General features: G+C 34.1%; 50 non-coding genes across 50 annotated transcripts; all 50 read right to left on the reverse strand.

Moving 5' to 3' along the window:
- Positions 1-360: 360 nt before the first annotated feature.
- Positions 361-433, reverse strand: TRNAR-UCU (transfer RNA arginine (anticodon UCU)). Its single transcript has one exon. It is a non-coding gene; the product is annotated as a tRNA-Arg (tRNA).
- Positions 434-623: 190 nt separating this feature from the next.
- On the reverse strand, positions 624-696 carry TRNAR-UCU (transfer RNA arginine (anticodon UCU)). The gene has a single exon. It is a non-coding gene; the product is annotated as a tRNA-Arg (tRNA).
- A 726-nt stretch (positions 697-1,422) lies between these two features.
- On the reverse strand, positions 1,423-1,495 carry TRNAR-UCU (transfer RNA arginine (anticodon UCU)). Its single transcript has one exon. It is a non-coding gene; the product is annotated as a tRNA-Arg (tRNA).
- A 195-nt stretch (positions 1,496-1,690) lies between these two features.
- On the reverse strand, positions 1,691-1,763 carry TRNAR-UCU (transfer RNA arginine (anticodon UCU)). The gene has a single exon. It is a non-coding gene; the product is annotated as a tRNA-Arg (tRNA).
- Positions 1,764-1,958: 195 nt separating this feature from the next.
- Positions 1,959-2,031, reverse strand: TRNAR-UCU (transfer RNA arginine (anticodon UCU)). Its single transcript has one exon. It is a non-coding gene; the product is annotated as a tRNA-Arg (tRNA).
- A 195-nt stretch (positions 2,032-2,226) lies between these two features.
- Positions 2,227-2,299, reverse strand: TRNAR-UCU (transfer RNA arginine (anticodon UCU)). Its single transcript has one exon. It is a non-coding gene; the product is annotated as a tRNA-Arg (tRNA).
- A 195-nt stretch (positions 2,300-2,494) lies between these two features.
- TRNAR-UCU (transfer RNA arginine (anticodon UCU)) lies at positions 2,495-2,567 on the reverse strand. The gene has a single exon. It is a non-coding gene; the product is annotated as a tRNA-Arg (tRNA).
- Positions 2,568-3,025: 458 nt separating this feature from the next.
- On the reverse strand, positions 3,026-3,098 carry TRNAR-UCU (transfer RNA arginine (anticodon UCU)). Its single transcript has one exon. It is a non-coding gene; the product is annotated as a tRNA-Arg (tRNA).
- A 190-nt stretch (positions 3,099-3,288) lies between these two features.
- TRNAR-UCU (transfer RNA arginine (anticodon UCU)) lies at positions 3,289-3,361 on the reverse strand. Its single transcript has one exon. It is a non-coding gene; the product is annotated as a tRNA-Arg (tRNA).
- A 726-nt stretch (positions 3,362-4,087) lies between these two features.
- Positions 4,088-4,160, reverse strand: TRNAR-UCU (transfer RNA arginine (anticodon UCU)). The gene has a single exon. It is a non-coding gene; the product is annotated as a tRNA-Arg (tRNA).
- Positions 4,161-4,355: 195 nt separating this feature from the next.
- TRNAR-UCU (transfer RNA arginine (anticodon UCU)) lies at positions 4,356-4,428 on the reverse strand. The gene has a single exon. It is a non-coding gene; the product is annotated as a tRNA-Arg (tRNA).
- Positions 4,429-5,149: 721 nt separating this feature from the next.
- On the reverse strand, positions 5,150-5,222 carry TRNAR-UCU (transfer RNA arginine (anticodon UCU)). Its single transcript has one exon. It is a non-coding gene; the product is annotated as a tRNA-Arg (tRNA).
- Positions 5,223-5,677: 455 nt separating this feature from the next.
- TRNAR-UCU (transfer RNA arginine (anticodon UCU)) lies at positions 5,678-5,750 on the reverse strand. Its single transcript has one exon. It is a non-coding gene; the product is annotated as a tRNA-Arg (tRNA).
- A 999-nt stretch (positions 5,751-6,749) lies between these two features.
- On the reverse strand, positions 6,750-6,822 carry TRNAR-UCU (transfer RNA arginine (anticodon UCU)). Its single transcript has one exon. It is a non-coding gene; the product is annotated as a tRNA-Arg (tRNA).
- A 195-nt stretch (positions 6,823-7,017) lies between these two features.
- TRNAR-UCU (transfer RNA arginine (anticodon UCU)) lies at positions 7,018-7,090 on the reverse strand. The gene has a single exon. It is a non-coding gene; the product is annotated as a tRNA-Arg (tRNA).
- A 998-nt stretch (positions 7,091-8,088) lies between these two features.
- On the reverse strand, positions 8,089-8,161 carry TRNAR-UCU (transfer RNA arginine (anticodon UCU)). Its single transcript has one exon. It is a non-coding gene; the product is annotated as a tRNA-Arg (tRNA).
- Positions 8,162-8,624: 463 nt separating this feature from the next.
- On the reverse strand, positions 8,625-8,697 carry TRNAR-UCU (transfer RNA arginine (anticodon UCU)). Its single transcript has one exon. It is a non-coding gene; the product is annotated as a tRNA-Arg (tRNA).
- Positions 8,698-8,892: 195 nt separating this feature from the next.
- TRNAR-UCU (transfer RNA arginine (anticodon UCU)) lies at positions 8,893-8,965 on the reverse strand. The gene has a single exon. It is a non-coding gene; the product is annotated as a tRNA-Arg (tRNA).
- A 195-nt stretch (positions 8,966-9,160) lies between these two features.
- TRNAR-UCU (transfer RNA arginine (anticodon UCU)) lies at positions 9,161-9,233 on the reverse strand. Its single transcript has one exon. It is a non-coding gene; the product is annotated as a tRNA-Arg (tRNA).
- A 458-nt stretch (positions 9,234-9,691) lies between these two features.
- On the reverse strand, positions 9,692-9,764 carry TRNAR-UCU (transfer RNA arginine (anticodon UCU)). Its single transcript has one exon. It is a non-coding gene; the product is annotated as a tRNA-Arg (tRNA).
- A 190-nt stretch (positions 9,765-9,954) lies between these two features.
- On the reverse strand, positions 9,955-10,027 carry TRNAR-UCU (transfer RNA arginine (anticodon UCU)). The gene has a single exon. It is a non-coding gene; the product is annotated as a tRNA-Arg (tRNA).
- A 195-nt stretch (positions 10,028-10,222) lies between these two features.
- On the reverse strand, positions 10,223-10,295 carry TRNAR-UCU (transfer RNA arginine (anticodon UCU)). The gene has a single exon. It is a non-coding gene; the product is annotated as a tRNA-Arg (tRNA).
- Positions 10,296-10,490: 195 nt separating this feature from the next.
- TRNAR-UCU (transfer RNA arginine (anticodon UCU)) lies at positions 10,491-10,563 on the reverse strand. Its single transcript has one exon. It is a non-coding gene; the product is annotated as a tRNA-Arg (tRNA).
- Positions 10,564-10,758: 195 nt separating this feature from the next.
- On the reverse strand, positions 10,759-10,831 carry TRNAR-UCU (transfer RNA arginine (anticodon UCU)). Its single transcript has one exon. It is a non-coding gene; the product is annotated as a tRNA-Arg (tRNA).
- Positions 10,832-11,021: 190 nt separating this feature from the next.
- TRNAR-UCU (transfer RNA arginine (anticodon UCU)) lies at positions 11,022-11,094 on the reverse strand. Its single transcript has one exon. It is a non-coding gene; the product is annotated as a tRNA-Arg (tRNA).
- Positions 11,095-11,289: 195 nt separating this feature from the next.
- Positions 11,290-11,362, reverse strand: TRNAR-UCU (transfer RNA arginine (anticodon UCU)). Its single transcript has one exon. It is a non-coding gene; the product is annotated as a tRNA-Arg (tRNA).
- A 195-nt stretch (positions 11,363-11,557) lies between these two features.
- On the reverse strand, positions 11,558-11,630 carry TRNAR-UCU (transfer RNA arginine (anticodon UCU)). The gene has a single exon. It is a non-coding gene; the product is annotated as a tRNA-Arg (tRNA).
- A 195-nt stretch (positions 11,631-11,825) lies between these two features.
- Positions 11,826-11,898, reverse strand: TRNAR-UCU (transfer RNA arginine (anticodon UCU)). The gene has a single exon. It is a non-coding gene; the product is annotated as a tRNA-Arg (tRNA).
- A 190-nt stretch (positions 11,899-12,088) lies between these two features.
- TRNAR-UCU (transfer RNA arginine (anticodon UCU)) lies at positions 12,089-12,161 on the reverse strand. The gene has a single exon. It is a non-coding gene; the product is annotated as a tRNA-Arg (tRNA).
- A 190-nt stretch (positions 12,162-12,351) lies between these two features.
- TRNAR-UCU (transfer RNA arginine (anticodon UCU)) lies at positions 12,352-12,424 on the reverse strand. Its single transcript has one exon. It is a non-coding gene; the product is annotated as a tRNA-Arg (tRNA).
- Positions 12,425-12,619: 195 nt separating this feature from the next.
- TRNAR-UCU (transfer RNA arginine (anticodon UCU)) lies at positions 12,620-12,692 on the reverse strand. The gene has a single exon. It is a non-coding gene; the product is annotated as a tRNA-Arg (tRNA).
- A 190-nt stretch (positions 12,693-12,882) lies between these two features.
- On the reverse strand, positions 12,883-12,955 carry TRNAR-UCU (transfer RNA arginine (anticodon UCU)). Its single transcript has one exon. It is a non-coding gene; the product is annotated as a tRNA-Arg (tRNA).
- A 195-nt stretch (positions 12,956-13,150) lies between these two features.
- TRNAR-UCU (transfer RNA arginine (anticodon UCU)) lies at positions 13,151-13,223 on the reverse strand. The gene has a single exon. It is a non-coding gene; the product is annotated as a tRNA-Arg (tRNA).
- Positions 13,224-13,418: 195 nt separating this feature from the next.
- On the reverse strand, positions 13,419-13,491 carry TRNAR-UCU (transfer RNA arginine (anticodon UCU)). The gene has a single exon. It is a non-coding gene; the product is annotated as a tRNA-Arg (tRNA).
- A 190-nt stretch (positions 13,492-13,681) lies between these two features.
- Positions 13,682-13,754, reverse strand: TRNAR-UCU (transfer RNA arginine (anticodon UCU)). The gene has a single exon. It is a non-coding gene; the product is annotated as a tRNA-Arg (tRNA).
- Positions 13,755-14,217: 463 nt separating this feature from the next.
- TRNAR-UCU (transfer RNA arginine (anticodon UCU)) lies at positions 14,218-14,290 on the reverse strand. Its single transcript has one exon. It is a non-coding gene; the product is annotated as a tRNA-Arg (tRNA).
- Positions 14,291-14,485: 195 nt separating this feature from the next.
- On the reverse strand, positions 14,486-14,558 carry TRNAR-UCU (transfer RNA arginine (anticodon UCU)). The gene has a single exon. It is a non-coding gene; the product is annotated as a tRNA-Arg (tRNA).
- Positions 14,559-14,753: 195 nt separating this feature from the next.
- TRNAR-UCU (transfer RNA arginine (anticodon UCU)) lies at positions 14,754-14,826 on the reverse strand. Its single transcript has one exon. It is a non-coding gene; the product is annotated as a tRNA-Arg (tRNA).
- A 195-nt stretch (positions 14,827-15,021) lies between these two features.
- Positions 15,022-15,094, reverse strand: TRNAR-UCU (transfer RNA arginine (anticodon UCU)). The gene has a single exon. It is a non-coding gene; the product is annotated as a tRNA-Arg (tRNA).
- A 195-nt stretch (positions 15,095-15,289) lies between these two features.
- TRNAR-UCU (transfer RNA arginine (anticodon UCU)) lies at positions 15,290-15,362 on the reverse strand. The gene has a single exon. It is a non-coding gene; the product is annotated as a tRNA-Arg (tRNA).
- A 195-nt stretch (positions 15,363-15,557) lies between these two features.
- TRNAR-UCU (transfer RNA arginine (anticodon UCU)) lies at positions 15,558-15,630 on the reverse strand. The gene has a single exon. It is a non-coding gene; the product is annotated as a tRNA-Arg (tRNA).
- Positions 15,631-15,820: 190 nt separating this feature from the next.
- TRNAR-UCU (transfer RNA arginine (anticodon UCU)) lies at positions 15,821-15,893 on the reverse strand. Its single transcript has one exon. It is a non-coding gene; the product is annotated as a tRNA-Arg (tRNA).
- A 195-nt stretch (positions 15,894-16,088) lies between these two features.
- On the reverse strand, positions 16,089-16,161 carry TRNAR-UCU (transfer RNA arginine (anticodon UCU)). The gene has a single exon. It is a non-coding gene; the product is annotated as a tRNA-Arg (tRNA).
- Positions 16,162-16,356: 195 nt separating this feature from the next.
- Positions 16,357-16,429, reverse strand: TRNAR-UCU (transfer RNA arginine (anticodon UCU)). Its single transcript has one exon. It is a non-coding gene; the product is annotated as a tRNA-Arg (tRNA).
- Positions 16,430-16,619: 190 nt separating this feature from the next.
- On the reverse strand, positions 16,620-16,692 carry TRNAR-UCU (transfer RNA arginine (anticodon UCU)). The gene has a single exon. It is a non-coding gene; the product is annotated as a tRNA-Arg (tRNA).
- A 463-nt stretch (positions 16,693-17,155) lies between these two features.
- TRNAR-UCU (transfer RNA arginine (anticodon UCU)) lies at positions 17,156-17,228 on the reverse strand. Its single transcript has one exon. It is a non-coding gene; the product is annotated as a tRNA-Arg (tRNA).
- A 195-nt stretch (positions 17,229-17,423) lies between these two features.
- Positions 17,424-17,496, reverse strand: TRNAR-UCU (transfer RNA arginine (anticodon UCU)). Its single transcript has one exon. It is a non-coding gene; the product is annotated as a tRNA-Arg (tRNA).
- A 190-nt stretch (positions 17,497-17,686) lies between these two features.
- TRNAR-UCU (transfer RNA arginine (anticodon UCU)) lies at positions 17,687-17,759 on the reverse strand. Its single transcript has one exon. It is a non-coding gene; the product is annotated as a tRNA-Arg (tRNA).
- Positions 17,760-17,949: 190 nt separating this feature from the next.
- TRNAR-UCU (transfer RNA arginine (anticodon UCU)) lies at positions 17,950-18,022 on the reverse strand. The gene has a single exon. It is a non-coding gene; the product is annotated as a tRNA-Arg (tRNA).
- A 463-nt stretch (positions 18,023-18,485) lies between these two features.
- On the reverse strand, positions 18,486-18,558 carry TRNAR-UCU (transfer RNA arginine (anticodon UCU)). Its single transcript has one exon. It is a non-coding gene; the product is annotated as a tRNA-Arg (tRNA).
- Positions 18,559-18,597: the final 39 nt, after the last annotated feature.

Below are 18,597 nucleotides of genomic sequence, written 5' to 3' on the forward strand. Positions count from 1 at the left end.
TGTATATTGCGTGAGAAATACTTTTGAGGAAACCTTCATTTAAATGTGCAAATCTATTTCATTCGGCCCTAAAAGAGAAATACACTTCAATTCATCCTTGCCGGGATTCGATCCCGGGACCTTTGGATTAAAAGTCCAACGCGCTATCCACTGCGCTACAAGGACGTTCAAACGTACGTAATGTTTGTAATAAGTGTAATGAGAGTTTCTTAAATAAAAAAGTATTCTTCAAGTTTAAAAATTTAAAATTAGTGTGATCAATAAGATATGTATATTTTGTCAGAAATATTTTTGAGGAAGTCTTCATTTAAATGTGCAAATCTATTTCATTCGGCCATGAAAGAGAAATACACTTCAATTCATCCTTGCCGGGATTCGAACCCGGGACCTTTGGATTAGAAGTCCAACGCGCTATCCACTGCGCTACAAGGACGTTCAAACGTGCGTAATTTTTGTATGTAATGAGTGTTTCTTAAATAAAAACGTATTCTTCAAGTTTAAAAATTTAAAATTTGTGTGTTCAATAGGATATGTATATTGTGTAAGAAATACTTTTGAGGAAGTCTTCATTTAAATGTGCAAATCTATTTCATTCGGCCATAAAAGAGCAATACACATCAATTCATCCTTGCCGGGATTCGAACCCGGGACCTTTGGATTAGAAGTCCAACGCGCTATCCACTGCGCTACAAAGACGTTCAAGCGTACGTAATTTTTGTATTAAGTGTAAGGAGTGTTTCTTAAATAAAAAAGTATTCTTCAAGTTTAAAAATTTAAAATTAGTGTGTTCAATAAGATATGTATATTGCGTGAGAAATACTTTTGAGGAAACCTTCATTTAAATGTGCAAATCTATTTCATTCGGCCATAAAAGAGAAATACACTTCAATTCATCCTTGCCGGGATTCGAACCCGGGATCTTTGCATTAGAAGTCCAACGCGCTATCCACTGCGCTACAAGGACGTTCAAACGTACGTAATCTTTGTATTAAGTCTAATGAGTGTTTCTTAAATAAAAAAGTATTCTTCAAGTTTAAAAATTTAAAATTAGTGTGTTCAATAAGATATGTATATTTTGTCAGAAATATTTTTGAGGAAGTCTTCATTTAAATGTGCAAATCTATTTCATTCGGCCATAAAAGAGAAATACACTTCAATTCATCCTTGCTGGGATTCAAACCCGGGACCTTTGGTTTAGAAGTCCAACGCGCTATCCACTGTGCAACAAGGACGTTCAAACGTGCGTAATTTTTGTATGTAATGAGTGTTTCTTAAATAAAAACGTATTCTTCAAGTTTAAAAATTTAAAATTTGTGTGTTCAATAGGATATGTATATTGCGTGAGAAATACTTTTGAGGAAACCTTCATTTAAATGTGCAAATCTATTTCATTCGGCCATAAAAGAGAAATACACTTCAATTCATCCTTGCCGGGATTCGAACCCGGGGCCTTTGGATTAGAAGTCCAACGCGCTATCCACTGCGCTACAAGGACGTTCAAACGTACGTAATTTTTGTATTAAGTGTAAAGAGTGCTTCTTAAATAAAAACGTATTCTTGAAGTTTAAAAATTTAAAATTTGTGTGTTCAATAGGATATGTATATTGTGTAAGAAATACTTTTGAGGAAGTCTTCATTTAAATGTGCAAATCTATTTCATTCGGCCATAAAAGAGAAATACACTTCAATTCATCCTTGCCGGGATTCGAACCCGGGACCTTTGGATTAGAAGTCCAACGCGCTATCCACTGCGCTACAAGGACGTTCAAACGTATGTAATTTTTGTATTAAGTGTAATGAGTGTTTCTTAAATAAAAACGTATTCTTCAAGTTTAAAAATTTAAAATTTGTGTGTTCAATAGGATATGTATATTGTGTAAGAAATACTTTTGAGGAAGTCTTCATTTAAACGTGCAAATCTATTTCATTCGGCCATAAAAGAGAAATACACTTCAATTCATCCTTGCCGGGATTCGAACCCGGGACCTTTGGATTAGAAGTACAACGCGCTATCCACTGCGCTACAAGGACGTTCAAACGTACGTAATTTTTGTATTAAGTGTAAAGAGTGCTTCTTAAATAAAAACGTATTCTTGAAGTTTAAAAATTTAAAATTTGTGTGTTCAATAGGATATGTATATTGTGTAAGAAATACTTTTGAGGAAGTCTTCATTTAAATGTGCAAATCTATTTCATTCGGCCATAAAAGAGAAATACACTTCAATTCATCCTTGCCGGGATTCGAACCCGGGACCTTTGGATTAGAAGTCCAACGCGCTATCCACTGCGCTACAAGGACGTTCAAACGTACGTAATTTTTGTATTAAGTGTAATGAGTGTTTCTTAAATAAAAAAGTGTTCTTCAAATTTAAAAATTTAAAATTAGTGTGTTCAATAAAATATGTATATTTTGTCAGAAATATTTTTGAGGAAGTCTTCATTTAAATGTGCAAATCTATTTCATTCGACCATGAAAGAGAAATACACTTCAATTCATCCTTGCCGGGATTCGATCCCGGGACCTTTGGATTAGAAGTCCAACGCGCTATCCACTGCGCTACAAGGACGTTCAAACGTGCGTAATTTTTGTATGTAATGAGTGTTTCTTAAATAAAAACGTATTCTTCAAGTTTAAAAATTTAAAATTTGTGTGTTCAATAGGATATGTATATTGCGTGAGAAATACTTTTGAGGAAACCTTCATTTAAATGTGCAAATCTATTTCATTCGGCCCTAAAAGAGAAATACACTTCAATTCATCCTTGCCGGGATTCGATCCCGGGACCTTTGGATTAAAAGTCCAACGCGCTATCCACTGCGCTACAAGGACGTTCAAACGTACGTAATGTTTGTAATAAGTGTAATGAGAGTTTCTTAAATAAAAAAGTATTCTTCAAGTTTAAAAATTTAAAATTAGTGTGATCAATAAGATATGTATATTTTGTCAGAAATATTTTTGAGGAAGTCTTCATTTAAATGTGCAAATCTATTTCATTCGGCCATGAAAGAGAAATACACTTCAATTCATCCTTGCCGGGATTCGAACCCGGGACCTTTGGATTAGAAGTCCAACGCGCTATCCACTGCGCTACAAGGACGTTCAAACGTGCGTAATTTTTGTATGTAATGAGTGTTTCTTAAATAAAAACGTATTCTTCAAGTTTAAAAATTTAAAATTTGTGTGTTCAATAGGATATGTATATTGTGTAAGAAATACTTTTGAGGAAGTCTTCATTTAAATGTGCAAATCTATTTCATTCGGCCATAAAAGAGCAATACACATCAATTCATCCTTGCCGGGATTCGAACCCGGGACCTTTGGATTAGAAGTCCAACGCGCTATCCACTGCGCTACAAAGACGTTCAAGCGTACGTAATTTTTGTATTAAGTGTAAGGAGTGTTTCTTAAATAAAAAAGTATTCTTCAAGTTTAAAAATTTAAAATTAGTGTGTTCAATAAGATATGTATATTGCGTGAGAAATACTTTTGAGGAAACCTTCATTTAAATGTGCAAATCTATTTCATTCGGCCATAAAAGAGAAATACACTTCAATTCATCCTTGCCGGGATTCGAACCCGGGATCTTTGCATTAGAAGTCCAACGCGCTATCCACTGCGCTACAAGGACGTTCAAACGTACGTAATCTTTGTATTAAGTCTAATGAGTGTTTCTTAAATAAAAAAGTATTCTTCAAGTTTAAAAATTTAAAATTAGTGTGTTCAATAAGATATGTATATTTTGTCAGAAATATTTTTGAGGAAGTCTTCATTTAAATGTGCAAATCTATTTCATTCGGCCATAAAAGAGAAATACACTTCAATTCATCCTTGCTGGGATTCAAACCCGGGACCTTTGGTTTAGAAGTCCAACGCGCTATCCACTGTGCAACAAGGACGTTCAAACGTGCGTAATTTTTGTATGTAATGAGTGTTTCTTAAATAAAAACGTATTCTTCAAGTTTAAAAATTTAAAATTTGTGTGTTCAATAGGATATGTATATTGCGTGAGAAATACTTTTGAGGAAACCTTCATTTAAATGTGCAAATCTATTTCATTCGGCCATAAAAGAGAAATACACTTCAATTCATCCTTGCCGGGATTCGAACCCGGGGCCTTTGGATAAGAAGTCCAACGCGCTATCCACTGCGCTACAAGGACGTTCAAACGTACGTAATTTTTGTATTAAGTGTAAAGAGTGCTTCTTAAATAAAAACGTATTCTTGAAGTTTAAAAATTTAAAATTTGTGTGTTCAATAGGATATGTATATTGTGTAAGAAATACTTTTGAGGAAGTCTTCATTTAAATGTGCAAATCTATTTCATTCGGCCATAAAAGAGAAATACACTTCAATTCATCCTTGCCGGGATTCGAACCCGGGACCTTTGGATTAGAAGTCCAACGCGCTATCCACTGCGCTACAAGGACGTTCAAACGTATGTAATTTTTGTATTAAGTGTAATGAGTGTTTCTTAAATAAAAACGTATTCTTCAAGTTTAAAAATTTAAAATTTGTGTGTTCAATAGGATATGTATATTGTGTAAGAAATACTTTTGAGGAAGTCTTCATTTAAACGTGCAAATCTATTTCATTCGGCCATGAAAGAGAAATACACTTCAATTCATCCTTGCCGGGATTCGAACCCGGGACCTTTGGATTAGAAGTCCAACGCGCTATCCACTGCGCAACGAGGACGTTCAAACGTAAGTAATTTTTGTATGTAATGAGTGTTTCTTAAATAAAAACGTATTCTTCCAGTTTAAAAATTTAAAATTTGTGTGTTCAATAGGATATGTATATTGTGTAAGAAATACTTTTGAGGAAACCTTCATTTAAATGTGCAAATCTATTTCATTCGGCCATAAAAGAGAAATACACTTCAATTCATCCTTCCCGGGATTCAATCCCGGGACCTTTGGATTAGAAGTCCAACGCGCTATCCACTGCGCTACAAGGACGTTCAAACGTGCGTAATTTTTGTATGTAATGAGTGTTTCTTAAATAAAAACGTATTCTTCAAGTTTAAAAATTTAAAATTTGTGTGTTCAATAGGATATGTATATTGCGTGAGAAATACTTTTGAGGAAACCTTCATTTAAATGTGCAAATCTATTTCATTCGGCCATAAAAGAGAAATACACTTCAATTCATCCTTGCCGGGATTCGAACCCGGGACCTTTGGATTAGAAGTCCAACGCGCTATCCACTACGCTACAAGGACGTTCAAACGTACGTAATCTTTGTATTAAGTCTAATGAGTGTTTCTTAAATAAAAAAGTATTCTTCAAGTTTAAAAATTTAAAATTAGTGTGTTCAATAAGATATGTATATTTTGTCAGAAATATTTTTGAGGAAATCTTCATTTAAATGTGCAAATCTATTTCATTCGGCCATAAAAGAGAAATACACTTCAATTCATCCTTGCTGGGATTCAAACCCGGGACCTTTGGTTTAGAAGTCCAACGCGCTATCCACTGTGCAACAAGGACGTTCAAACGTGCGTAATTTTTGTATTAAGTGTAATGAGTGTTTCTTAAATAAAAATGTATTCTTCAAATTTAAAATTAGTGTGTTCAATAAGATATATATATTGTGTCAGAAATACTTTTGAGGAAGTCTTCATTTAAATGTGCAAATCTATTTCATTCGGCCATAAAAGAGAAATACACTTCAATTCATCCTTGCCGGCATTCGAACCCGGGACCTTTGGATTAGAAGTCCAACGCGCTATCCACTGCGCTACAAGGACGTTCAAACGTAAGTAATTTTTGTATCAAGTGTAATGAGTGTTTCTTAAATAAAAACGTATTCCTCAAGTTTAAAAATTTAAAATTAGTGTGTTCAATAAGATATGTATATTGTGTCAGAAATACTTTCGAGGAAGTCTTCATTTAAATGTGCAAATCTATTTCATTCGGCCATAAAAGAGCAATACACTTCAATTCATCCTTGCCGGGATTCGAACCCGGGACCTTCGGATTAAAAGTCCAACGTGCTATCCATTGCGCTACAAGGACGTTCAAACGTGCGTAATTTTTGTATTAAGTGTAATGAGTGTTTCTTAACAAAAACGTATTCTTCAAGTTTAAAAGTTTAAAATTAGTGTGTTCAATAATATATATATATATTGTGTCAGAAATACTTTTGAGGAAGTCTTCATTTAAAGGTGCAAATCTATTTCATTCGGCCATAAAGAGAAGTACACTTCAATTCATCATTGCCGGGATTCGAATCCGGGACCTTTGGATTAGAAGTCCAACGCGCTATGCACTGCGCTACAAGCAAGTTCAAACGTACGTAATTTTTGTATTAAGTGTAATGAGTGTTTCTTAAATAAAAACGTATTCTTCAAGTTTTAAAATTAAAAACTAGTGTGTTCAATAAGATATGTATATTGTGTCAAAAATACTTTTTAGGAAGTCTTCATTTAAATGTGCAAATCTATTTTTTTCGGCCATAAAAGAGAAATACACTTCAATTCATCCTTGCCGGGATTCGAACCCGGGACCTTTGGAATAGAACTCCAACGCGCTATCCACTGCGCTACATTGACGTTCAAACATACGCAATTTTTGTATTAAGTGTAATGAGTGTTTCTTAAATAAAAACGTATTCTTCAAGTATAAAAATTTAAAATTAGTGTGTTCAATAAGATATGTATATTGTGTCAAAAGTACTTTTGAGGAAGTCTTCATTTAAATGTGCAAATCTATTTCATTCGGCCATAAAAGAGAAATACACTTCAATTTATCCTTGCCGGGATTCGAACCCGGGACCTTTGGATTAGAAGTCCAACGCGCTATCCACTGCGCTACAAGGACGTTCAAACGTACGTAATTTTTGTTTTAAGTGTAATGAGTGTTTCTTAAATAAAAACGTATTCTTCAAGTATAAAAATTTAAAATTAGTGTGTTCAATAAGATATGTATATTGTGTCAAAAGTACATTTGAGGAAGTCTTCATTTAAATGTGCAAATCTATTTCATTCGGCCATAAAAGAGAAATACACTTCAATTCATCCTTGCCGGGATTCGAACCCGGGACCTTTGGATTAGAAGTCCAACGCGCTATCCACTGCGCTACAAGGACGTTCAAACGTACGTAATTTTTGTTTTAAGTGTAATGAGTGTTTCTTAAATAAAAACGTATTCTACAAGTTTAAAAATTTGAAATTAGTGTGTTCAATAAGATATGTATATTGTGTCAGAAATACTTTTGAGGAAGTCTTCATTTAAATGTGCAAATCTATTTCATTCGGCCATAAAAGAGAAGTACACTTCAATTCATCATTGCCGGGATTCGAATCCGGGACCTTTGGATTAGAAGTCCAACGCGCTATACACTGCGCTACAAGCAAGTTCAAACGTACGTAATTTTTGTATTAAGTGTAATGAGTGTTTCTTAAATAAAAACGTATTCTTCAAGTTTTAAAATTAAAAACTAGTGTGTTCAATAAGATAAGTATATTAAGTCTGAAATACTTTCGAGGAAGTCTTCATTTAAATGTGCAAATCTATTTCATTCGGCCATAAAAGAGAAATACACTTCAATTCATCCTTGCCGGGATTCGAACCCGGGACCTTTGGATTAGAACTCCAACGCGCTATCCACTGCGCTACATGGACGTTCAACCGTACGTAATTTTTGTATTAAGTGTAATGAGTGTTTCTTAAATAAAAACTTATTCTTCAAGTTTAAAAATTTAAAATTAGTGTGTTCAATAAGATATGTATATTGTGTCAGAAATACTTTTGAGGAAGTCTTCATTTAAATGTGCAAATCTATTTCATTCGGCCATAAAAGGGAAATACACTTCAATTCATCCTTGCCGGGATTCGAAACGGGACCTTCGGATTAGAAGTCCAACGCGCTATCCACTGCGCTACAAGGACGCTCAAACGTACGTAATTTTTGTATTAAGTGTAATGAATATTTCTTAAATAAAAACGTATTCTTCAAGTTTAAAAATTTAAAATTAGTGTGTTCAATAAGATATGTATATTGTGTCAGAAATACTTTTGAGGAAGTCTTCATTTAAATGTGCAAATCTATTTCATTCGGAAATAAAAGAGAAATACACTTCAATTCATCCTTGCCGGGATTCGAACCCGGGACCTTTGGATTAGAAGTCCAACGCGCTATCCACTGCGCTACAAGGACGTTCAAACGTACGTAATTTTTGTTTTAAGTGTAATGAGTGTTTCTTATATAAAAACGTATTCTACAAGTTTAAAAATTTGAAATTAGTGTGTTCAATAAGATATGTATATTGTGTCCGAAATACTTTTGAGGAAGTCTTCATTTAAATGTGCAAATCTATTTCATTCGGCCATAAAAGAGAAATGCACTTCAATTCATCCTTGCCGGGATTCGAATCCGGGACCTTTGGATTAGTATTCCATCGCGCTATACACTGCGCTAAAAGCAAGTTCAAACGTTCGTAATTTTTGTATTAAGTGTAATGAGTGTTTCTTAAATAAAAACGTATTCCTCAAGTTTAAAAATTTAAAATTAGTGTGTTCAATAAGATATGTATATTGTGTAAGAAATACTTTTGAGGAAGTCTTCATTTAAACGTGCAAATCTATTTCATTCGGCCATAAAAGAGAATTACACTTCAATTCATCCTTGCCGGGATTCGAACCCGGGACCTTTGGATTAGAAGTACAACGCGCTATCCACTGCGCTACAAGGACGTTCAAACGTACGTAATTTTTGTATTAAGTGTAAAGAGTGCTTCTTAAATAAAAACGTATTCTTGAAGTTTAAAAATTTAAAATTTGTGTGTTCAATAGGATATGTATATTGTGTAAGAAATACTTTTGAGGAAGTCTTCATTTAAATGTGCAAATCTATTTCATTCGGCCATAAAAGAGAAATACACTTCAATTCATCCTTGCCGGGATTCGAACCCGGGACCTTTGGATTAGAAGTCCAACGCGCTATCCACTGCGCTACAAGGACGTTCAAACGTACGTAATTTTTGTATTAAGTGTAATGAGTGTTTCTTAAATAAAAAAGTGTTCTTCAAATTTAAAAATTTAAAATTAGTGTGTTCAATAAAATATGTATATTTTGTCAGAAATATTTTTGAGGAAGTCTTCATTTAAATGTGCAAATCTATTTCATTCGACCATGAAAGAGAAATACACTTCAATTCATCCTTGCCGGGATTCGATCCCGGGACCTTTGGATTAGAAGTCCAACGCGCTATCCACTGCGCTACAAGGACGTTCAAACGTGCGTAATTTTTGTATGTAATGAGTGTTTCTTAAATAAAAACGTATTCTTCAAGTTTAAAAATTTAAAATTTGTGTGTTCAATAGGATATGTATATTGCGTGAGAAATACTTTTGAGGAAACCTTCATTTAAATGTGCAAATCTATTTCATTCGGCCCTAAAAGAGAAATACACTTCAATTCATCCTTGCCGGGATTCGATCCCGGGACCTTTGGATTAAAAGTCCAACGTGCTATCCACTGCGCTACAAGGACGTTCAAACGTACGTAATGTTTGTAATAAGTGTAATGAGAGTTTCTTAAATAAAAAAGTATTCTTCAAGTTTAAAAATTTAAAATTAGTGTGATCAATAAGATATGTATATTTTGTCAGAAATATTTTTGAGGAAGTCTTCATTTAAATGTGCAAATCTATTTCATTCGGCCATGAAAGAGAAATACACTTCAATTCATCCTTGCCGGGATTCGAACACGGGACCTTTGGATTAGAAGTCCAACGCGCTATCCACTGCGCTACAAGGACGTTCAAACGTGCGTAATTTTTGTATGTAATGAGTGTTTCTTAAATAAAAACGTATTCTTAAAGTTTAAAAATTTAAAATTTGTGTGTTCAATAGGATATGTATATTGTGTAAGAAATACTTTTGAGGAAGTCTTCATTTAAATGTGCAAATCTATTTCATTCGGCCATAAAAGAGAAATACACTTCAATTCATCCTTGCCGGGATTCGAACCCGGGACCTTTGGATTAGAAGTACAACGCGCTATCCACTGCGCTACAAGGACGTTCAAACGTACGTAATTTTTGTATTAAGTGTAAAGAGTGCTTCTTAAATAAAAACGTATTCTTGAAGTTTAAAAATTTAAAATTTGTGTGTTCAATAGGATATGTATATTGTGTAAGAAATACTTTTGAGGAAGTCTTCATTTAAATGTGCAAATCTATTTCATTCGGCCATAAAAGAGAAATACACTTCAATTCATCCTTGCCGGGATTCGAACCCGGGACCTTTGGATTAGAAGTCCAACGCGCTATCCACTGCGCTACAAGGACGTTCAAACGTACGTAATTTTTGTATTAAGTGTAATGAGTGTTTCTTAAATAAAAAAGTGTTCTTCAAGTTTAAAAATTTAAAATTAGTGTGATCAATAAGATATGTATATTTTGTCAGAAATATTTTTGAGGAAGTCTTCATTTAAATGTGCAAATCTATTTCATTCGGCCATAAAAGAGAAATACACTTCAATTCATCCTTGCCGGGATTCGAACCCGGGACCTTTGGATTAGAAGTCCAACGCGCTATCCACTGCGCTACAAGGACGTTCAAACGTACGTAATTTTTGTATTAAGTGTAATGAGTGTTTCTTAAATAAAAAAGTATTCTTCAAGTTTAAAAATTTAAAATTAGTGTGTTCAATAAAATATGTATGTTTTGTCAGAAATATTTTTGAGGAAGTCTTCATTTAAATGTGCAAAGCTATTTCATTCGACCATGAAAGAGAAATACACTTCAATTCATCCTTGCCGGGATTCGAACCCGGGACCTTTGGATTAGAAGTCCAACGCGCTATCCACTGCGCTACAAGGACGTTCAAACGTGCGTAATTTTTGTATGTAATGAGTGTTTCTTAAATAAAAACGTATTCTTCAAGTTTAAAAATTTAAAATTTGTGTTTTCAATAGGATATGTATATTGCGTGAGAAATACTTTTGAGGAAACCTTCATTTAAATGTGCAAATCTATTTCATTCGGCCATAAAAGAGAAATACACTTCAATTCATCCTTGCCGGGATTCGAACCCGGGTCCTTTGGATTAGAAGTCCAACGCGCTATCCACTGCGCTACAAGGACGTTCAAACGTACGTAATTTTTGAATTAAGTGTAATGAGTGTTTCTTAAATAAAAACGTATTCTTCAAGTTTAAAAATTTAAAACTTGTGTGTTCAATAGGATATGTATATTGTGTAAGAAATACTTTTGAGGAAGTCTTCATTTAAATGTGCAAAAATATTTCATTCGGCCATCAAAGAGAAATACACTTCAATTCATCCTTTCCGGGATTCGAACCCGGGACCTTTGGATTAGAAGTCCAACGCGCTATCCACTGCGCTACAAGGACGTTCAAACGTACGTAATTTTTGTATTAAGTGTAATGAGTGTTTCTTAAATAAAAACGTATTCTTCAAGTTTAAAAATTTAAAATTTGTGTGTTCAATAGGATATGTATATTGTGTAAGAAATACTTTTGAGGAAGTCTTCATTTAAACGTGCAAATCAATTTCATTCGGCCATAAAAGAGAAATACACTTCAATTCATCCTTGCCGGGATTCGAACCCGGGACCTTTGGATTAGAAGTACAACGCGCTATCCACTGCGCTACAAGGACGTTCAAACGTACGTAATTTTTGTATTAAGTGTAAAGAGTGCTTCTTAAATAAAAACGTATTCTTGAAGTTTAAAAATTTAAAATTTGTGTGTTCAATAGGATATGTATATTGTGTAAGAAATACTTTTGAGGAAGTCTTCATTTAAATGTGCAAATCTATTTCATTCGGCCATAAAAGAGAAATACACTTCAATTCATCCTTGCCGGGATTCGAACCCGGGACCTTTGGATTAGAAGTCCAACGCGCTATCCACTGCGCTACAAGGACGTTCAAACGTGCGTAATTTTTGTATGTAATGAGTGTTTCTTAAATAAAAACGTATTCTTCAAGTTTAAAAATTTAAAATTTGTGTGTTCAATAGGATATAAATATTGCGTGAGAAATACTTTTGAGGAAACCTTCATATAAATGTGCAAATCTATTTCATTCGGCCATAAAAGAGAAATACACTTCAATTCATCCTTGCCGGGATTCGAACCCGGGACCTTTGGATAAGAAGTCCAACGCGCTATCCACTGCGCTACAAGGACGTTCAAACATGCGTAATTTTTGTATGTAATGAGTGTTTCTTAAATAAAAACGTATTCTTCAAGTTTAAAAATTTAAAATTTGTGTGTTCAATAGGATATGTATATTGCGTGAGAAATACTTTTGAGGAAACCTTCATTTAAATGTGCAAATCTATTTCATTCGGCCATAAAAGAGAAATACACTTCAATTCATCCTTGCCGGGATTCGAACCCGGGTCCTTTGGATTAGAAGTCCAACGCGCTATCCACTACGCTACAAGGACGTTCAAACGAACGTAATTTTTGAATTAAGTGTAATGAGTGTTTCTTAAATAAAAACGTATTCTTCAAGTTTAAAAATTTAAAATTTGTGTGTTCAATAGGATATGTATATTGTGTAAGAAATACTTTTGAGGAAGTCTTCATTTAAATGTGCAAAAATATTTCATTCGGCCATCAAAGAGAAATACACTTCAATTCATCCTTGCCGGGATTCGAACCCTGGACCTTTGGATTAGAAGTCCAACGCGCTATCCACTGCGCTACAAGGACGTTCAAACGTGCGTAATTTTTGTATGTAATAAGTGTTTCTTAAATAAAAACGTATTCTTCAAGTTTAAAAATTTAAAATTTGTGTGTTCATTGGGATATGTATATTGCGTGAGAAATACTTTTGAGGAAACCTTCATATAAATGTGCAAATCTATTTCATCTGGCCATAAAAGAGAAATACACTTCAATTCATCCTTGCCGGGATTCGAACCCGGGACCTTTGGATAAGAAGTCCAACGCGCTATCCACTGCGCTACAAAGACGTTCAAACGTACGTAATTTTTGTATTAAGTGTAATGAGTGCTTCTTAAATAAAAACGTATTCTTCAAGTTTAAAAATTTAAAATTTGTGTGTTCAATAGGATATGTATATTGTGTAAGAAATACTTTTGAGGAAGTCTTCATTTAAATGTGCAAATCTATTTCATTCGGCCATAAAAGAGAAATACACTTCAATTCATCCTTGCCGGGATTCGAACCCGGGACCTTTGGATTAGAAGTCCAACGCGCTATCCACTGCGCTACAAGGACGTTCAAACGTACGTAATTTTTGTATTAAGTGTAATGAGTGTTTCTTAAATAAAAAAGTATTCTTCAAGTTTAAAAATTTAAAATTAGTGTGTTCAATAAAATATGTATGTTTTGTCAGAAATATTTTTGAGGAAGTCTTCATTTAAATGTGCAAATCTATTTCATTCGACCATGAAAGAGAAATACACTTCAATTCATCCTTGCCGGGATTCGAACCCGGGACCTTTGGATTAGAAGTCCAACGCGCTATCCACTGCGCTACAAGGACGTTCAAACGTGCGTAATTTTTGTATGTAATGAGTGTTTCTTAAATAAAAACGTATTCTTCAAGTTTAAAAATTTAAAATTTGTGTTTTCAATAGGATATGTATATTGCGTGAGAAATACTTTTGAGGAAACCTTCATTTAAATGTGCAAATCTATTTCATTCGGCCATAAAAGAGAAATACACTTCAATTCATCCTTGCCGGGATTCGAACCCGGGTCCTTTGGATTAGAAGTCCAACGCGCTTTCCACTGCGCTACAAGGACGTTCAAACGTACGTAATTTTTGAATTAAGTGTAATGAGTGTTTCTTAAATAAAAACGTATTCTTCAAGTTTAAAAATTTAAAACTTGTGTGTTCAATAGGATATGTATATTGTGTAAGAAATACTTTTGAGGAAGTCTTCATTTAAATGTGCAAAAATATTTCATTCGGCCATCAAAGAGAAATACACTTCAATTCATCCTTTCCGGGATTCGAACCCGGGACCTTTAAATTAGAAGTCCAACGCGCTATCCACTGCGCTACAAGGACGTTCAAACGTACGTAATTTTTGTATTAAGTGTAATGAGTGTTTCTTAAATAAAAACGTATTCTTCAAGTTTAAAAATTTAAAATTTGTGTGTTCAATAGGATATGTATATTGTGTAAGAAATACTTTTGAGGAAGTCTTCATTTAAACGTGCAAATCAATTTCATTCGGCCATAAAAGAGAAATACACTTCAATTCATCCTTGCCGGGATTCGAACCCGGGACCTTTGGATTAGAAGTACAACGCGCTATCCACTGCGCTACAAGGACGTTCAAACGTACGTAATTTTTGTATTAAGTGTAAAGAGTGCTTCTTAAATAAAAACGTATTCTTGAAGTTTAAAAATTTAAAATTTGTGTGTTCAATAGGATATGTATATTGTGTAAGAAATACTTTTGAGGAAGTCTTCATTTAAATGTGCAAATCTATTTCATTCGGCCATAAAAGAGAAATACACTTCAATTCATCCTTGCCGGGATTCGAACCCGGGACCTTTGGATTAGAAGTCCAACGCGCTATCCACTGCGCTACAAGGACGTTCAAACGTACGTAATTTTTGTATTAAGTGTAATGAGTGTTTCTTAAATAAAAAAGTGTTCTTCAAATTTAAAAATTTAAAATTAGTGTGTTCAATAAAATATGTATATTTTGTCACAAATATTTTTGAGGAAGTCTTCATTTAAATGTGCAAATCTATTTCATTCGACCATGAAAGAGAAATACACTTCAATTCATCCTTGCCGGGATTCGATCCCGGGACCTTTGGATTAGAAGTCCAACGCGCTATCCACTGCGCTACAAGGACGTTCAAACGTACGTAATTTTTGTATTAGGTGTAATGAGTGTTTCTTAAATAAAAACGTATTCTTCAAGTTTAAAAATTTAAAATTTGTGTGTTCAATAGGATATGTATATTGCGTGAGAAATACTTTTGAGGAAACCTTCATTTAAATGTGCAAATCTATTTCATTCGGCCATAAAAGAGAAATACACTTCAATTCATCCTTGCCGGGATTCGAACCCGGGACCTTTGGATTAGAAGTCCAACGCGCTATCCACTGCGCTACAAGGACGTTCAAACGCACGTAATTTTTGTATTAAGTGTAATGAGTGCTTCTTAAATAAAAACGTATTCTTCAAGTTTAAAAATTTAAAATTTGTGTGTTCAATAGGATATGTATATTGCGTGAGAAATACTTTTGAGGAAACCTTCATATAAATGTGCAAATCTATTTCATTCGGCCATAAAAGAGAAATACACTTCAATTCATCCTTGCCGGGATTCGAACCCGGGACCTTTGGATTAGAAGTCCAACGCGCTATCCACTGCGCTACAAGGACGTTCAAACGTACGTAATTTTTGTATTAAGTGTAATGAGTGCTTCTTAAATAAAAACGTATTCTTCAAGTTTAAAAATTTAAAATTTGTGTGTTCAATAGGATATGTATATTGTGTAAGAAATACTTTTGAGGAAGTCTTCATTTAAATGTGCAAATCTATTTCATTCGGCCATAAAAGAGAAATACACTTCAATTCATCCTTGCCGGGATTCGAACCCGGGACCTTTGGATTAGAAGTCCAACGCGCTATCCACTGCGCTACAAGGACGTTCAAACGTACGTAATTTTTGTATGTAATGAGTGTTTCTTAAATAAAAACGTATTCTTCCAGTTTAAAAATTTAAAATTTGTGTGTTGAATAGGATATGTATATTGCGTGAGAAATACTTTTGAGGAAACCTTCATTTAAATGTGCAAATCTATTTCATTCGGCCATAAAAGAGAAATACACTTCAATTCATCCTTGCCGGGATTCGAACCCGGGACCTTTGGATTAGAAGTCCAACGCGCTATCCACTGCGCTACAAGGACGTTCAAACGTACGTAATTTTTGTATTAAGTGTAATGAGTGCTTCTTAAATAAAAACGTATTCTTCAAGTTTAAAAATTTAAAATTTGTGTGTTCAATAGGATATGTATATTGCGTGAGAAATACTTTTGAGGAAACCTTCATATAAATGTGCAAATCTATTTCATTCGGCCATAAAAGAGAAATACACTTCAATTCATCCTTGCCGGGATTCGAACCCGGGACCTTTGGATTAGAAGTCCAACGCGCTATCCACTGCGCTACAAGGACGTTCAAACGTACGTAATTTTTGTATTAAGTGTAATGAGTGCTTCTTAAATAAAAACGTATTCTTCAAGTTTAAAAATTTAAAATTTGTGTGTTCAATAGGATATGTATATTGTGTAAGAAATACTTTTGAGGAAGTCTTCATTTAAATGTGCAAATCTATTTCATTCGGCCATAAAAGAGAAATACACTTCAATTCATCCTTGCCGGGATTCGAACCCGGGACCTTTGGATTAGAAGTCCAACGCGCTATCCACTGCGCTACAAGGACGTTCAAACGTACGTAATTTTTGTATGTAATGAGTGTTTCTTAAATAAAAACGTATTCTTCCAGTTTAAAAATTTAAAATTTGTGTGTTGAATAGGATATGTATATTGCGTGAGAAATACTTTTGAGGAAACCTTCATTTAAATGTGCAAATCTATTTCATTCGGCCATAAAAGAGAAATACACTTCAATTCATCCTTGTCGGGATTCGAACCCGGGATCTTTGGATTAGAAGTCCAACGCGCTATCCACTGCGCTACAAGGACGTTCAAACGTACGTAATTTTTGTATTAAGTGTAATGAGTGCTTCTTAAATAAAAACGTATTCTTCAAGTTTAAAAATTTAAAATTTGTGTGTTCAATAGGATATGTATATTGCGTGAGAAATACTTTTGAGGAAACCTTCATATAAATGTGCAAATCTATTTCATTCGGCCATAAAAGAGAAATACACTTCAATTCATCCTTGCCGGGATTCGAACCCGGGACCTTTGGATTTGAAGTCCAACGCGCTATCCACTGCGCTACAAGGACGTTCAAACGTACGTAATTTTTGTATTAAGTGTAATGAGTGCTTCTTAAATAAAAACGTATTCTTCAAGTTTAAAAATTTAAAATTTGTGTGTTCAATAGGATATGTATATTGTGTAAGAAATACTTTTGAGGAAGTCTTCATTTAAATGTGCAAATCTATTTCATTCGGCCATAAAAGAGAAATACACTTCAATTCATCCTTGCCGGGATTCGATCCCGGGACCTTTGAATTAGAAGTCCAACGCGCTATCCACTGCGCTACAAGGACGTTCAAACGTACGTAATTTTTGTATTAAGTGTAATGAGTGTTTCTTAAATAAAAAAGTATTCTTCAAGTTTAAAAATTTAAAATTAGTGTGTTCAATAAGATATGTATATTTTGTCAGAAATATTTTTGAGGAAGTCTTCATTTAAATGTGCAAACCTATTTCATTCGACCATGAAAGAGAAATACACTTCAATTCATCCTTGCCGGGATTCGAACCCGGGATCTTTGGATTAGAAGTCCAACGCGCTATCCACTGCGCTACAAGGACGTTCAAACGTGCGTAATTTTTGTATGTAATGAGTGTTTCTTAAATAAAAACGTATTCTTCAAGTTTAAAAATTTAAAATTTGTGTGTTCAATAGGATATGTATATTGTGTAAGAAATACTTTTGAGGAAGTCTTCATTTAAATTTGCAAATCTATTTCATTCGGCCATGAAAGAGAAATACACTTCAATTCATCCTTGCCGGGATTCGAACCCGGGACCTTTGGATTAGAAGTCCAACGCGCTATCCACTGCGCTACAAGGACGTTCAAACGTGCGTAATTTTTGTATGTAATGAGTGTTTCTTAAATAAAAACGTATTCTTCCAGTTTAAAAATTTAAAATTTGTGTGTTGAATAGGATATGTATATTGCGTGAGAAATACTTTTGAGGAAACCTTCATTTAAATGTGCAAATCTATTTCATTCGGCCATAAAAGAGAAATACACTTCAATTCATCCTTGCCGGGATTCGAACCCGGGACCTTTGGATTAGAAGTCCAACGCGCTATCCACTACGCTACAAGGACGTTCAAACGTACGTAATTTTTGTATTAAGTGTAATGAGTGCTTCTTAAATAAAAACGTATTCTTCAAGTTTTAAAATTTAAAATTTGTGTGTTCAATAGGATATGTATATTGTGTAAGAAATACTTTTGAGGAAGTCTTCATTTAAATGTGCAAATCTATTTCATTCGGCCATAAAAGAGAAATACACTTCAATTCATCCTTGCCGGGATTCAAACCCGGGACCTTTGGATTAGAAGTCCAACGCGCTATCCTCTGCGCTACAAGGACGTTCAAACGTACGTAATTTTTGTATTAAGTGTAATGAGTGTTTCTTAAATAAAAAAGTATTCTTCAAGTTTAAAAATTTAAAATTAGTGTGTTCAATAAGATATGTATATTTTGTCAGAAATATTTTTGAGGAAGTCTTCATTTAAATGTGCAAATCTATTTCATTCGACCATGAAAGAGAAATACACTTCAATTCATCCTTGCCGGGATTCGAACCCGGGACCTTTGGATTAGAAGTCCAACGCGCTATCCACTGCGCTACAAGGACGTTCAAACGTGCGTAATTTTTGTATGTAATGAGTGTTTC

Source organism: Parasteatoda tepidariorum, chromosome 3, assembly GCF_982258835.1.
Source record: "Parasteatoda tepidariorum strain Cologne lab strain chromosome 3, Ptep-v5.0, whole genome shotgun sequence".
Lineage (NCBI taxonomy): Eukaryota > Metazoa > Arthropoda > Arachnida > Araneae > Theridiidae > Parasteatoda > Parasteatoda tepidariorum.